Source organism: Ailuropoda melanoleuca, chromosome 16 (genome assembly GCF_002007445.2).
Source record: "Ailuropoda melanoleuca isolate Jingjing chromosome 16, ASM200744v2, whole genome shotgun sequence".
Lineage (NCBI taxonomy): Eukaryota > Metazoa > Chordata > Mammalia > Carnivora > Ursidae > Ailuropoda > Ailuropoda melanoleuca.
Genome location: NC_048233.1, coordinates 2,305,136 through 2,322,678, shown reverse-complemented (window position 1 = coordinate 2,322,678; position 17,543 = coordinate 2,305,136). Strand labels below are relative to the sequence as shown.

Genomic DNA, 17,543 nt, shown 5'->3' with positions numbered 1-17,543 from the left:
TTTTATTTATTTATTTGACAGAGATAGAGACAGCCAGCGAGAGAGGGAACACAAGCAGGGGGAGTGGGAGAGGAAGAAGCAGGCTCATAGCAGAGGAGCCTGATGTGGGGCTCGATCCCGTAACGCCGGGATCATGCCCTGAGCCGAAGGCAGACGCTTAACCGCTGTGCCACCCAGGCGCCCCTGAACAGTCTTATTTTAGACATTAGTTTGGGTTAGTAGAGGCAGGTGGACCTATAAGATGTTTCATTTCCTGGAACTTAAGTTTCTGACCTAATTTTAGGAATGACTTTATGGAGCTGATCTGACTTTAGCACTCCAGTGTACAGCATTTACACACTAGGCCTTGCCAGAAAACATCACAGATGTCAAAATTAAGAGTAAAATAGAAATTTTTAGTTAAAAATTTTTAATTTGGGGCTCCTGGGTGGCTCAAGTCAGTTAAGCATCTGCCTGCATCTCAGGTCATGATATAAGAGTCAGATCAAGCCCCACATCAGGCTCTGTGCCTGCTTGTGCTCTCTCTCCGTGTCAAATAAATACATAAAATCTTTAAAAAATTTTAAATTAAAAAATGCTGAATATCTTTATCATCATGTTAAATTTTTTGGACAAGAAAGTATAGGCTGCTGTCATCCACAGTTAATGTCTTCATGGCATATAGAAAACTGTCAGATATACACAATAATCAGGANCATATAGAAAACTGTCAGATATACACAATAATCAGGATTAACCACTAATATATTCTTTCTGACAGCTAAGATGGATTATCTTCAGTTCAGTGAATATTAACTATGTTTAAAAATTCTCCCAGCTATATTATGTGTCTCTGTGTTATAGAAGCAAAGAATAACATACAAGCCTCTAAGAATTAAGGAATGATCGTAATGAGATGGAAGAGGTTAGGCTCCTCCAAACAAGCAGATAGACAGTTTTGTGGGCATTTGTTGTTTGGGGGGGTTTTTTGTGTGTTTTGTTTGTTTTTCCTTCTACCAAGAGAAAAAAGAAGGTAGGGTTTTGGTAGGAAGTACAGAACATTGAAAGAACAGATATTCTATGAGCTTAATGCCATAAATGGTGATGTACCCAAGAGTACTCTTTTTTTTTTCCCCAAGAGTACTCATGAGATAGAGAGGAAAATTACACAATGCCTTTATTTTTTTTCCAGAAATTTTTTTTTAAGATTTTATTTATTTATTTGTCCGAGAGAGAGAGAGTGCGCACAAACAAGGGGAGCAGCAGGCAGAGGGAGAAGCAGGCTCCCCAGTGAGCAAGGAGACTAATGCGGGACTCAATCCCAGGACCCTGGGATCATGACCAGAGCTGAAGGCAGACACTTAACCAACTGAACCACCCAGGCATCCCTCCTTGAAGCTTTTAAAAAAAACTCCACTGAGTACTAAAATAAATACATAAATAGCTGTAGTCAGAAGTTTTCCTTTTCATAAATAAATCATTTATATATGAGAAAATCAAAGAAAAAAATTTCATAAATACTTATAAACCAGAGTCCTTGGATTCTGGAGCTTTTTTTGAAACTAGTATAAGTAATAGCAACTATGGGTTTTGGGGAGATAAAACTGCTAGTTAGTTAAAATGTCTTTCCTTTTTGCTGAGATAACTCATTGTGGTAATGCTGAATTTTTTGTAGTCATGAGAAATTCTATTTGGTAAATCTATTTTTAATTAATACAAATGGAAGAGTGCATTATTAAATGAAAGTAATTCAATAGAAAAAGCTTTCAAAATATGAAGTTCATTGCTGGAAAAATAGTAAAATATAATCCAAAAGGGTGGAAAAGGTGGGAACTACGAACTTATTTTCATTTTTTATCAACCATGGGAAATAGACTCTGGAATTGGCAAACATATTGAGGGTCTTCTAAATGCTGGCAATTTTACTAGGAACTGAGTTGATACAAAGGTGAGTGAGTCTTTGTCCCCGCTCTCATAAAGTCACAATCTGTTGAAAGAAAATATATGTGAACAGATTATTACAATCTGACAGAGGTTCCAGATAACACTGAAATGCTTTTGTTCCAAACCTAAAGATGCAGGTTTTAACTACTTCTCAAAATTTGTGATGCGTGATGGAGCTCATTGAAAGGGAAGTCTCCAGGTGTCCGAAGCAAAGAGGGGATCAGAATGCAGAGATGGATGTGTATGAACGAATGCAGCAGCAGCCCTAGGAGTTACGATTGGTTATGACCCAGTTATAACTGGGAGCTTGGATTTCAGTGCCTATGTAAGGAAAGGGGGAGAGACATTAGGATTACATGAGGTGGGGAGTTGGAACTGAACTTCTGCTGTAGGATAGGACAGCCAGAGGAATGTAATAAAAGGGGAAAAAAAGACTAAGTCAAACTTTTACAACTGGTAGGTAACAAAGAAGCTTTTTCTCTGCCATGCCTCTGGAAAGAAACCCAAAGTCCCCTATAAGATGTCAGAATTCTGAAGCCTGTACCTCCTGCAGATTCAGAGTGTAAATTTACACTTGGTGTGGAAGTTCCTACCTGAAATATTAGTATAAAAATTTATCCCAGACTTACATGCCCCTTTAAAGCAATTACAGTATCACCGTAAGATCCTTCAACAACCCAAACTTCACAGTATTCCCATGGAATGAAAAGTTGCCCTTCTTAAGATGAGTTCACAATCCATCCACCAGGAGGAAGATGTAAGAAACAGGAAGATCACCTTTTTAAAAACTTGAGATTATAGAGGAGCAGTATTTTTATTTTTTTAAGGAGTTTATTTATTTGAGAGAGAGCGTACCTGTGGCGTGGGGGAAGGGCAGAGGAAGGAGAGAAAGTCTCAGACTCCATGCTGAACATGGAGCCTGACTCAGGGCTCAATCCCACAACCCATGAGATCATGACCTGAGCTGAAACCAAGAGTCAGACACTTAGCCAACTGTACCACCCAGGTGCCCCGGGAGCAATATTTTTAAATGATTTTAAAATAAGAGATGAACGGGGGATGCAGTATAGTGTAGTAAAGAGTATGGGCTCTTAAGACAAGTGTGAAACTATGGGGAAAAAATTATGTCACAAACGCCTACTATCACTAATAAAAAGCATTTCTAAAAATTCAGAAAATAATTTAATAGGGGGAAAATGGTTAAAAGATCATAGGGAAGAAATGTAGATGAATTTGCCTATTCTAGGCATGTCATATAAATGGAATCCTATAACATGTGCCCTTTTTTGTGGCTTAATTTACTTAGCAAAGTATTTTCAAGTTCCAGCCACATTTGTTGCATATATCAGTACTTCATTCCTTTTTGTGGCTGAATAATATTCCATTATGGATAAGCCTCATTGTTTTTACCCATTCGTAAGTTGCTGGATAGTTGGGTTATTTCTCCTTTTCTATTGTAATAGGCTGTGAACATTTGTATACAATTTTTTGTGTTAAATATATTTTCAGTTATCTTGAGTGTACACCTGTGAGCGGAGTTGCTGGGTCATATAGTAAATCTGCGTTTCACCTCTTGAGGAACAGTGAAGGTGTTTTCCAAGGAGTTATACCATTTTACAATCCCACTATCATTATATTAGCATTCCTCCACATTCTCACCAGCACTTGTTATTGTTTCTTATTATAGCCATCCTGTTCATTGTGTTATCTCATCATGGTTTTCATTTACGTTTCCCTAATGACTAATGATGTTGAACAGTCTTTCCATGTGCTTATTGCTTATTTGTGTTTTTTCTTTGGAGAAACATTGATTCAAATCCTTTACCCATTTTTTAGTTGGGATTGTTTTTCTTACTGAGTTATTAGAGTTCTGGATATAAGTCCTTTATCAAATACATGATTTGTAAATATTTTCTCCCACTCTGTGGATTGTCTTTTAACTTTTTGATAGTATTATATGCAGCATAAAGTTTTTAAATTTTGATGTAGCCTAATTTATTTGGCTTTTTCTTTTCTTTTCTTTTCTTTTCTCTTCTTTTCCTTGGGGGGATGGGGGAAGAAGAGCAGAGGGAAAGGGAGAGAAAGAATCTTAAGTAGGCTCTACACCTAGTGCAGAGCCTGGTATGGGGCTCAATCTCAGCAATCCCTGAGATCATGACCTGAGCCAAAATCAAGAGTCAGAGCCTTAACCAACTGAGTCACTGAGGCACCCCGTGGCTTTTTCTTTTGACATTCATACTCTTTTGGTGTCATATCTCAAATATTATTGCCTAACTCAAGATCATGAATATTTACTCCTGGTTTTTTTATAAAAGTTTTATAGTTTTAGCTCCTACATTTAGGTCTGTGATCCATTTTAAGTTCATTCTCTCATGTTGTGAGGTAGAGGGCCAGTCATTTTTTTGCATGTAGGTGTCAATTTGTTCCAACACCGTTTGTTGAAAAGACTGTTCTTTCTCCACTGAATTGTCTTGGTACCCTTGTCGAAAATTAACCATAAAAGTTAAAAGTTTATTTCTATACTCTCAATTCTGTTTCATCGATCTGTATTTCTAGCCCTGTACTGATAATCACACTGGCTTCTGTAAGCTTTGTAGTAACTTTGAAATCAAGAGGTATGAATCCTCCAACTTTGTTCTACATCAAGATTGTTTTAGCTATTTTTACATTATTTTTTACAACTGCATTGAATCTATAGTTATCTCAAAATTAAGTTAAAAGAAATATGGTAGCAAATAAAGAGAAGGGGGGATAAAGGAAACAAGTAGAGTAATAGAATGATTTCTTTTTTCTCCTTTTGTGTATGTTCAAAGTTCTCAATATAAAATGTATTTTTTTTTTAGTTATAAAAAAGAGTAGAGGTTCTTCTAGTCTAGAAGCTAGACTGTTGGTATTAGATTCTAGCCCTGTGAATTATTCATCATATGAACTTTATCATATTACCTAGGCTCTATATACCTGTTTCTTCATATATAAAATTGGGATGATAATTGTACCGACTTCATATTGGTGTTATGAGGATTAAATTAATTAAGTTACCTAAAGCTCTTAAAATAGTGCTTGGCACATAGTAAGCATTGGGTTGGGGAGATTTGCCAAATAATCAGTATGAAATGAAACCAAAAAATCTAATCATTTTGTTAAAAACTTAGTGGGCAAATTAACACATCTAAAAAGAGAATGTTTTGAAAGGTAAGATTGCAAAAATTACCCCAAATACAGAACAGAGAGATAAAATGGGATAGAATATTAGGAAGAGAAATTAACAGACACACAAGATAGACTGAAAAGGTACAACATTCATCCAATAGGAGTTTTGAGAAAGATGATAGCAAAAATTCCAAAGAGGCGGTATTAGAATAGATAAAAACATATTTTTATTATTGATGAAAATCACTAATCCTCAGATCGAAGAAGCACTACAAGTCTTGAGAAAGACCAATAACCACACATATAAATCTTTTAGTGAAACTTCACAGAAAAAGAAAGACCTGTTAAAAGTAACCAGGAAAAACAGATAGATTACCTACCTACAAGGATACAAGAATTTGTCAATAGATTCAATAGAATCAATAAAAGGCGTAAGAGAGTGAGGTGATAAATAGCTTCAAAGTATTGAGGAAAAGTAATTGCAAATCTAAAATTCTGCACCCAAAAGTATGGTTGAAATAATATTTTCAGACAAATGCTGAGAGAGTTCACCACTCATGCTCCCTCATTTAAAAATACTACTTCAGTGAAGAAGAAATTAGGTGAGATGCCAAAAATAGTGCTGGGGGGTGGGGAGAATGAATGTGTAGGCAAATATAAGTAAGCACGGAGCATAAAACACTAATTTAGTAACAATGACAGATTGCCCCAAGTGTTCATATTATTAAGAGGGAGAATAAAGATGCAATAACCTTGTTATACTTGTCAAGCATACGTGCTGGTATTATAGGTAAGCAGTAAAGTAAAAGAAATAGAGTGTAAAACTTCAAAATAATGAAGGAAAACAGTGAATAAAAATTTTCTTCATCCATTCACCTGAAGTCAAGTAGGAAAAATACCTGTTACCAAAAGTAATGTTAAAAATAAATCTAATTGTATCAGTAATACGTTAAAGGTAAATAAGTTAAATTTTATTGAAGAAAGATGAAAAAATACCAAATCTAGCTGTAGACTATTTTTAGCTTCAGCCAATATTCTTTAAAATGTAAGCTCCATGAGGGAAGGGGCTTTGTTCATTTATCACAGCACCTAGAACAATGTCAGAAACCTAGTATTTGTTGAATGAATGAATGAATATGCTATTTTTTGAGAAACAGATCTAAAACAAAATGATACAGAATGGAAGATAGTTAAGTGACTTTTTTTTTAAATATGCTGGGCAGATACTGACCAAAAGAAAGCCAGTAGAGCTCTATGATTATTGGACAAAACAGGCTTTAAAGCAGAAAAGCAGTGATGGGGAGAACTGGTCAGTTCAGGTTGCTACAGCTGAGATTCTTCATGGTTTCTTTTTTCTTGATGTATAAGAGTGATTGCAGGATAATAAGCTTCAAGATTCCATCAGTAAACTGAAAATACTAATCAAGACCACCAAAATTAAACTACCAAACTGATTTATTTAAGAATCAAAACAAAATCAGTGGAAGATACACTTTTCTGTTATAGAACTTAAACACCAGTTGAGAAAATAGGATGTAAAGGTAATCTGACTGTGACAGCAGTTGGGCTAAACTCTGTACAGATATTCCTTCTAATCTTGTTCCCCTTCCTCTTCATACTGTACTCCCTCACATTGTCCTTCGGAAAGCTGTTCAACCAATGGAAAACAAACTTTCCTGACTACAAAGACCATCTTCAGACACTGGTGTATAAAAAGAGAAATATATAGCACAACTCCAGAATAATTAATGACTGGGGCCCCTGGCTGGCTCAGTTGGTAGAGCATGCAACTATTGATCTCGGGGTTGTACATTTGAGCCCCACGTTGGATATAGAGATTACTAAAAAAATAAATAAGTAAAATCTTTTAAAAAATTAATATTGATGGCTAATTTATATTTTTTCATGATATGAAGTTTAAAACAAAACTCAAAGGTAATTTGTTGAGATTTTGTTAAATGTATAACAAGCACTGAATCTGACACACCTAACTGAAATCGTTAAGGATTATGCTTTTTTCATTTTGTATATCAAATACCAATATAACTACGTTTAATTACAATTCACTTTGATAAAATTATTTCCAAGGTTTAACAAATATATGCAAAAGTAATTTTAATATTTTCTTAAAGATAATTATAGTTGGAAATAACCCAGATAAGTAAGGGTAAAATTTATTCACAATATGTTTTCTAAAATATCTCAGAATATTTCCAACTATTACTATTTCTGAAACTAGGTAGGTTAATAACAGTAGCACAAACTGAAGAACAAAGATTAGTGAACTAGTGAAATCTGATTGGAATTCAAACCATTTCTTTAAATACCTGGGTTTGGATAACTAACATACACTGTTTCTTACCTTAACTATGTATTTTTTCTGTGAAATATAGTTTCTCTGACACCTTGTTTGAGCACTGACATCTTAGAGAAAGGATTACAGAATAAACAAGGAACTCCCTTTCCTCTGAGAGGGTGTGTATACCTGTATACATAGATATGCATTTACAACTAAAGAAGTTTATTTTAGTAAGTTTCTTGCTTTTTCTTTCCCTTCTTTTCTTCAGACAGTCTTATTATTTATGTCATTGGGATCAGGGGAATTCAACTATGTGCACATGCACGTGGCATGGTTTAAGAGGGAAAATATCTGGATGTAAAGTACCTTTCATGTCAGAAAAACATGAAGGACTTACTCCTTTTGCTTGCCAGTCTTATCTTCAGAAGAGCATAGTACAAGAGCTCCTTAAGAGCACGGAGTCATTGATACAATCTGTATGATTTCTAATGCTGTATGAGCAGTCAATATTTTAGAGCTCAACCCCATGACTATGCAGGGAACAAACTTCAAATTTCTGAACACTAGACGTAGAAACACTAAACTTTGATCATCTTCATGTCTTCTAGAAATGGAGAACTAAGTTCTTATGACTATTTCTTCATTCATATACATGTATCAAATAAGTAATCTTTGGTCTTATCTGTCTACCATGATGAATTCCTTTGGGAGGATTTCATAATCCCAACTAAGGAATATTTGAAGTACCTTCTTCCTTGAAAGTGGATTTGTGTGTGCTTTATTAGTACCTCTTTTTAAGTTTTTATTTTTATTTTCTACATGAATGGCTCCTATTGAAAGCCACTACATTTTTTTTTAAGATTTTATTTATTTATTAGAGAGACAGAGCACAGGCAGGGGGAGCAGCAGAAGGAGAGGGAGAAGCAGACTCACCGCTGAGCAGGGAGCCCAATGCAGGGCTTGATCCAGGACCGTAGAATCATGACCCAAGCCAAAGGCAGATGCTTGACCAACTGAGTCACCCAGGCACCCCATAGTACTTCTTTTTAAGTTTTTAAAATTAAACTAGGCATCACATATAAAAGATTAAGTATGACATGTTCTAGAAAAATAACTAGCCAAGTATATTATCACTGTGCGTTATTACTAAAGTCAACTTGGAAAAGTTTCTTAATCATATGAATGATGTGCAAATGTTTTGCTCACTTTCTGGGCACAACTCTTTGCCCTTTCCTTTCTCCTGTCGCCTTCCCCAAGACCCACTTTGCAGAAAACTTTCCATTTGTCATGCAATACCACATGACATAAAAATTACCCTACATATTTTCAAGGTCACTCCAAGTCATCTCAGAAAAGAGAAATTTGGTTATCCCAGACAATTTTTGATAAGTATTTTCTTTGCTGTCATTTTCTGGAGGGAGGAAACAACTTAGTAATGTGCATGTATTATTAGGTAAAAATGTGGAGAACCTTAATGTCCAATGATATCAGACTCATTAAGTGTCCATTCTCCTGAATACTTTGCAGCCAGTTAAAATTAAATTTAAGAATAATTTTTTTTGCTTTTGATTTTTTCATCATAGTAAGTGTACTCTTTAATCCTTATCACCTATTTCACCCTCCCCCCCCCACATCTCCCCTCTGGTAAACATTAGTTTGTTCTCTGTAGTTAAGAGTCTGTTTCTTATCCCCCCCCCCTTTTTTCCCTCTTCATTCCAAGAATAAGTTTAATATAATGAGCATGTCAGCCTACTGACTTTTAAAAATTTCATAACTCAGATTTTTTGCTTATAATTTTTAAAACCTATAGAAGGAACGCACAGTTCCCGTGAATATTTTTAAATTATAAAATATGTAAACTAATAATAGCTTAGAGAACAATAAGATACAAAAAATAAAATAGGACTATGACAGTACAGAGAACCTGTTTCTGTAATTTGGTGAGTAATATCTATTCATATACTCACCAAACAGGTTAAGAAACACATGCAGAACTGCTAGAGATAACCATGTCACCCACTCCAGATCATGTACATCAATCCTTTCCCACCTTCTACACCACTAACTTCTACTTTGATGGACACTTGTACTATGCATGTATATATTCCAAAGCATCCAATACAATTGCTTCATATGCTTTTAAGCTTTATGTGCATGGCATCATGAATTCTAAGAACATGTTCTGTCTCTCCATTTTAAAGTTATTCTTTGGTGCTCTTAAGTACTATTTTGTAATTTCACTCACAGATAATTTACATGTAGAAAAATATGTATTTTTCTAAGTTCTTCATATCTTACTAGCTATTGCTATGTTTTCTCATATTTTTAATTGGTTAATGCTTATATTTAACAGTCATCTCTCCCATAGTTTATAGATCTCATCGATACGTTAGGCAGTGAACTAATGCAAATATTGAAAGTTTTATATTTTCCTTTTCAATTTTTATATCTTTGATTTTATTTGGTTTCCTTATTGCCCAGGCTGGGACTTTCATTATAATGTTGAATAAGAGCAGTGGTAAAAGATAGTCCTTTTTGTCCCTCAATTTAATGTTTTCACTTCAAAATTTTCACCATTACACAGAATGTTTGCTCTCTAGTGGAATGAGGAGAGAGGTCTTCATTAACCGTTGATTTATTAATATTTAATATTTCTTTTTGCATCACTTTTGGTAAGTTGTTTTTTAAGAAAAGTATCCCCTTTACCTAAGTATTTAAATGTATTGGCATACGTGTAGTATTTAATGATTTTAAAAATCTGTCTGTAGTTATGGCCTCCTGTTTTGGCTCCTTCTAGCATGTGTTTATGTCTTTCTTTCTTGACATGTTTTGCTGGATATTTATTATTAATTTCAAAGAACCTGATTTTTATGTTATTATTTCTCTTTTTAAAAATTCGCTAATATTTGCCTTTCTCTTTATTTGTTTCCTCAATTTACTTTAGGCTTAACTTACTTATTTTCAATCTTGACTTTTTTCATTTTTTATTTTTTTAAAGATTTATTTCTTATTTGAGAGAGAGAGAGTGCAAATATGAGTACGGCAGGGTGAGGGGGAAGCAGAGAGCGATGGAAAATCTTAAGCCGACTCCACGCTGAGCATGGACCCGACTCTGGGGCTCCATCTCACAACCCTGAGATCACGACCTGACCCGAAACCAAGAGTCGGGTGCTTAACCCACTGCAGCAACCAGGCACCCTTTGACTTTTTCTTTAAATAAGGGTATTCAGAGGTTGTTTGAGGTTATAAATTTTCATCAAAGAACTACTTTAAGTTGTATTCTCAAATTTTGGTGTATTATATATTAATTTTTTATTATAAATAACTTACAATTTCCATTGTGATTTCCTCTTCTTTAATTCATAAGTTACTTTAAAAATACATTATTTAGGGGTGCCTGGGTGGGTCAGTCGGTTGGGTGTCTTCGGCTCAGATCATGATCTCAGGATTGAGCCCCATGTCAGGCTCTCTGCTTGGCAGGGAGTTTGCTTCTCCCTCTGTGCTCTCCTTCTCTCTCTTTCTTTCTCTCAAATGAATAAATAAAATCTTTTTAAAAAAATAAAAAATAAAATATATTGTTTAATTTTTTAAATGTTCAGTTTTCCTTATTTTTTTCTATTTTTATTTTTATTGAATATGATTAACATACAGTGTTACATTAGTTTCAGGTGTGCAATATAATGATTTGATAATTCTATACAGGGGCAGCAGGGTGGTTCAGTCAGTTAAGCGTCTGACTTTTGATTTCAGCTCAGGTCATGATCTCAGGATCATTAGGTGGAACCCCACATCTGGGCTTTGCACTCAGCAGGTAGTTTGCTTCTGTCTTTCCCTCTCCTTCTGCCCCTCTCCCCACTCATGCACGCACATGCTCGCTTTCTCTAAAATAAATCTTTTTTAAAAAAATAATAATTCTATACATTACTCACTGCTCATCACAATAGTGTACTCCTTTTTGGGGGGATGCAGCAAAAGCAGATGTTAGAGTGAAACTTATGCTATAAATGCTCGTATTAAGAAAAAAATCCAAATAAACAGGTAACATTACACCAAAAGGAACTAGAAAAAGAAGAAACTTGGCTGAAATTTAGTAAAGGAAGGAAACAACAAAGAAAAATCAGAAATAAATAAAATAGAAACCAGAATAAACAATAACATAATGTTGAAAGTAATGAGAGTTTTTAAAAAAAAATAAAATTCATAATGCTTTAACTATGTTTGCTGAGACAAAAAAGAAGACTCAAAAACCAAAATGAGAAATGGAAGAGAAAATAATACAACAGATAACCACAGAAATACATAGCATGATAACAGATTACTGTAAACAATTATGTACTAACAAATCAAATAGCTTTGGGGGAAAAAACAGATAATTCCTAAAAACTCACAAGTTACCATGATTGAATCATGAAACTTGAATCCAAGAAATAGGAAATCTTCTTAGACCAATGAAAGAAATGGAAGAGTGAAATTTGAATTAAAAATTAAACAATCTCCCAGCACAGAAAAGCCCAAGACTATAATGGCTTCATTGGTGAATTCTACCAAACATTTGAAATAATGACAATCTTTATCAAAATCTTACAAATAATAGAATAGAGGAAATACATTCAAAATCATTCTGTGAGGCCAGCATCACCCTGATACCAAAGCAGGATAAAAACAATACAAGAACAAAAAAGTCTAGTATATCCAATATAAGTATTGCTACTCCCATTTGCATGAGAACTGTTTCTCCACCCTCTCACTTTCAATCTTCAGGTGTCTTTAAGTCTAAAATAAGTCTCTTGTAGGCAGCATATAGATGGATCTTATTTTTTTAATTCATTCTGACACCCTATCTCTTGATTAGAGTGTTTAGTCCATTTACAAAATTCAAAATAATTATTGATAAATATCTATTTATTCCCATTTTATTACTTGTTTTGTTGTTGTTTCTGGTGATTTTCTCTGATCCTTTCTTGTCTTTGTTACTTTTGGTCTCTCCTTTGCACTCAGAATCTTTAATATTTCTTGCAGGGCTGGTTTAGTGGTCACTAACTCCTTTAGTTTTTGTTTGTCTGGGATGCTCTTTATCTCTCCCTCTATTCTAAATGACAGCTTTGGGGATAGCGTATTCTCACCTGCAGATTTATCTCATTCAGCACCTTCAATATATCCTGTCAATCCCTTCTGGCTTGCCAAGTTTCTGTTGAGAACTCTCCAGCTAGCCTTATGGGTTTTCCCTTATAAGTTAAGGACTTCATTTGTCCTGCTGCCTATTAGATTTTCTTCTTTGCCACTATATTTTGCAAATTTAATTACACTGTGTCTTGGTGTTGGTCTGCTGTTATTGATTTTGATGGGAGATCTCTGTGCCTTCTGGATCTGCATGTCTGTTTCCTTCCCCAGTTTAGTTATTCTTTCTTTCGTTTCTGCTATTCCTGAAATAAATGTTCTGCCCTTTTCTCACTCTTCTTCTTCTGGGACTCCTATAATATAAATATTACTGCATTTGATGGAGTCACTGAGTTTCCTAAGTCTTTTCTCATGTGGCATAATTCTTCTTTCTCTCTTTTGTTCTGCTACATTATTTTCCATTACTTTGTCTTCTAGGTCACTAATTCATTACTCTGCTTCTTCAGCCTGCTGTTCATTGCATCAGCCTGTTTCCAATCTTGTTTATTGCATTCTTCATCTGATTGATTCTTTTTTATCTCTTTGATCTCTGTGGTAAAGGTCTCACTGATGTCTTCTATTCTTTTCCCAAACCCAGTGTCTGTTGCTTTAAGTTCTCCATCAGACTAGTTACTTATATCTGTTTCACCTAGATCACTTGCCCTGCCTTATCTTGTTCTTTCATTTGGGATAAACTTCTGTATGGTGGCATTTTGTGTAAGTCTCTGCCTTCTTCTGTATGTTAGAAAAGCTGGTTATGTCTCCTGTTCCTGACAGTAATGGCCTTAGGAAGAAGAGGCCATGTAGTGCCCAGGCCTGATGCTTCAGGAAGCATCTCTGGTGTGTGTTACATGCTCTGCTCTTGTGTTTTGACTGCTCTATCCTTCAGGCCAGTGGTCTGCAAAAGCTATCCTGGCCTGAATGTGGCAAGTTTTAACCAGGTGTACTCTGGTCTGCTTATGAAATGAGACGTGATACCAACTGCACCAGAACTGAGGCCATACAGAACTCTCTGGTCAGGAGATGTGGTGTGGGTAGGGGTTTGTGCTGGACTTTTGGGGCAGGAACCCACTGCACTGGGACTGAGGCAAGCTTAATGAGAAGGGCAGTCCTGCCTAAGCGCAGGGGGGTGGAGTTTTGTGTAAGCAAGTTAGGCAACCAGTGTAAGCCTTGCGCTGCTTCCCACAGGTGTTTCGGTGTTTATGCTGAGGGGCCTGGGAGGGAAGTGGTAGCAGCCAGCCCCTTTGTTTCCATAGGGACATCTCTGTGAGCGCTGCCTCTCAGGGATGCACTCTGAGAAGAGCAAATAATCTATCCCCTGTGTGCCCCAGGTGTTTTCAGATTGCTGTTTCCAGGCTCTCTGCCCCTAGGTTGTTTGCCTACCTTCTCTCCAGGAGCAGGGCAGTGCCCTTGGAGCTCTATCCCAAGCAAATCTGCTGATCTTTAAAACTCCAGGATTTAAGTCTCACTGGTTGTAAGTACTCAAGAAATTCAGCCCCTCTCATTTTCCAAGCCAGTGGCTTTGGGAAACATTCTCTTTCTGTGTTTGCCTTTATGCTCCTCTCTCTCTCTCTTGTCCTTCTGTACAACCATGGCTCCCTCCCCTCCTCAGCACCTGTGATCCGTTTCTCCCCTAAACCACATCTCTGCCTTCCTACATTCTTCAGTGTGACTTCTCTCCCTTTAGTTGTGGAGTTTGTTCTGTTAGTCTTCAGGTCAATTTCTGGGGTATTTAGGATGATTTGATAGTTATCTAGTTGTGTTCCTGGGTCGAGGTAAGCCTGAGGTCCTCTTATTCTGCTGCCATCTTCAACAGACTTTAAAATAATATCTAATGGCATGATAAAGTATGTTCATAGTGATGGTGATAGCTAAAATACATTGGGTGTGTGTTTTATGCCAGGCACCTTTCTATGTGCTTGTATTAACTTAGTTGATCCTCATAACAGTCTTTTAAGGAGAAAGTATTATTATCCTCATTTTAAAGGTGAGTAAACTGAGGCTCAGAGCATTTAAGTAGCTTCCCCAAACTTAGATATCTGCTAAGAGCAGAACTAGAATTCAGACCCATGCAGTTTGCCTCTAAAGCCCTTACTTGGGTATTATTACATGAAAAAAATACCAAAGAAAAATCTCTATAAATTTTCTCATGGAGTTAATCAAAGTGTTTTTAATCTAGGAAAGAAAATGTGTTAAAGAGTCCCAAATTTTGACAAAGCAGAATGGGTAGAGGGGAAGGACAACTTGTCCTACGAGCTATCAAAATATACTGTAAAATAATAGTAATTTTTAAAATACTGTATTGGGGGTGCCTACGTGGCACAGTCAGTTAAGCATCCGACTCTTGGTTTCAGCTCAGGTCGTGATCCAGGATCATAAAATCAAGCCCTGCATTGGGCTCCATGCTTAGCGTGAAGTCTGCTTAAGACTCTCTCTCCCTCTACCCCTCCCCCATCCCACTCTGTTGCTCTCTCATGTGCTCTTTCTCTTTAAAATAAATAAATAAATCTTTTTTCAAGAAATACCATCTTGTAGGGGTGACTGGGTGGCTCAGTCAGTTAAGCGTCTGCCTTCGGCTCAGGTCGAGATCCCAGGCTCCTGGGATTGAGTCCCGTGTCAGACCCCTTGCTCAGTGGGGAGCCTGCTTCTCCCTCTCCCTCTGCTGCTCCCCCTGCTTGTTCTCTCTCTCACTTTCTTGTCAAATAAATAAATAAAAATCTTTAAAAATACCATTTATAGTAGAAATAAGGAAGAAATAGAGAAAAAATCAGAAGAGTATGCCACTTTATATGTTTATAGGGAAGAGGCTGAATGGATACACCTAAGTAGTAAGAGTGATTATTACTTATCAGAGAGGGATTTACAGGTGATTTTTTAAATTTTTCAGATTATCTACAGCAAACATTTTTAAATTGCATAATATTAGGAGGTTTATTTTCAATACTTTAAAACTTTAGATTTTTTTTTTATTATATGTTAGTCACCACACAGTACATCATTAGTTTTTGATGTAGTGTTCCATGATTCACTATTTACATATAACACCCAGTGCTCCATACAATACGTGCCCTCCTTAATACCCTTCACCGGGCTAGCCCATCCCTCCCACCCCCGCCCCTCTAAAACCCTCAGTTTGTTTCCCAACTCCATACTCTCGTGGTTCATTTCCCCCTCTGTTTACCCCCCTTCATTTTTCCCTTCCTACTCCTAACAATCTCCCTGCTATTCCTTATGTACCACAAATGAGTGAAACCATATGATAATTGTCTTTCTCTGCTTGATTTATTTCACTTAGCATAATCTCCTCCAGTCACATCCATGTTGATGCAAATATTGGGTAATCATTTTTTCTGATGGCTGAGTAATATTCCATTGTATATATGGACCACATCTTCTTGATCCATTCGTCTGTTGAAGGGCATCTTGGCTCCTTAGACAGTTTGGGTATTATGGATATTGCTGATATGAACATTGGGGTCCATGTCCCCCTTCTTTTCACTACATCTGTATCTTTGGGGTAAATACCCAGTAGTGCGATGGCTGGGTCATAGGGTAGCTCAATTTTTAATTTTTTAAAGAACCTCCACACTGTTTTCGAAAGTGTCTGTACCAACTTGCATTCCCACCAACAGTGTAAGAACAGGGATCCCCTTTCTCCACATCCTCTCCAACATTTGTTGTTTCTTGCCTTGTCAATTTTTGCCATTCTAACTGGTGCAAGGTGATATCTCAATGTGGTTTTGATTTGAATTTCCCTGATGACTAATAATGTTGAACATTTTTTCATGTGTCTATTAGCCATTCGTATGTCTTCATTGGAGAAGTGTCTGTTCATATCTTCTGCCCATTTTTTTTATTTGATTATTTGTTCCTTGGGTATTGAGTTTGAGAAATTCTGTATAGATCTTGGATACCAGTCTTTTATCTGTAGTGTCATTTGCAGATATCTTCTCCTATCCCATAGGTTGCCTCTTTGTTTTGTTGACTGTTTCCTTTGCTGTGCAGAAGCTTTTTATCTTCATGAAGTCCCAAATGTTCATTTTTGTCCCTTGCCTTTGGAGACGTGTCATGAAAGAAGTTGCTGTGGCCAGTGTCAAAGAGGTTGCAGCCTATGTTCTCCTCTATGATTTTGATGGATTCCTGTCTCACATTGAGGTCTTTCATTCATTTGGAGTTTATCTTTCTGTATGGTATGAGAGAGTGGAAGAATGAAACTAAAACTTTAGATTTTAACAATATTTTGTTAGTGCAATATATTGCTATTTAGTTTTATGCATAGTCTACCCTGCATTTTCTGAATTGGTTGGTGTACAAAATGTGTGTGTATGTGTATATATATGCATATTTTAATTGTGGGGCATCCCAATCAGATGGGGGACCAGTGGCATAGGCAGTGAAAGATTTCACCCAAGGCAGAACAGAAGAGATAGAAATTTATTAAATACACTGCAAGGCACCAGTGGGCAGGACAGCAAAGGAGAGACTGTCTGCAACAAGGCAGTGGTGAGGGACCAGTTATAGGGCAGAGTGAGGAGTTATGGGAACTTATTGAATTTTCCCTTTTTCGGTTAACTGTGCCTGGTTGTGTGTTGTGCATTGGTTAGTTACAGCCTGTGGCTGTTTCAGGGTGGGTTGCTTAATGAGCCTGTTTGCATCAGCTTGGTGGTCGCTGTGGGCCCTTTCATCCTGCTCAAGTTCCATTGCTCAAGCCTGTTGCCTAAAAGCAGCCTCTACCTCTATATTTACATTTATACTTATATTTATATTTATACTTATATATTATGTATTCATTCATTTATTCAGGTCTTACATTAACTAATCACACAGAATCACCAATCCACTCTGTTTTGGTAAACATGGAGAAAAGACAATGGAATAATAATTGTCTAGCCTAGTGTTGAAGAGAAGAATTTCAGAATCTCTGACTTATTTTGAAAACCCAAAGGTTTATTGATGGTGTTAAGAAAAGCTATTGAATTTTATGTATGTAGCTTCCGTCTGATCGTCTTACTGA

The 17,543-nt window shown here is 36.3% G+C and overlaps 1 protein-coding gene across 12 annotated transcripts in view; it reads left to right on the top strand.

Moving 5' to 3' along the window:
* ERC1 (ELKS/RAB6-interacting/CAST family member 1) overlaps positions 1 to 17,543 on the top strand; it is a 536,559-nt gene that overhangs the window by 431,098 nt on the left and 87,918 nt on the right. The gene's annotated exons all lie outside the window — the stretch shown is intronic.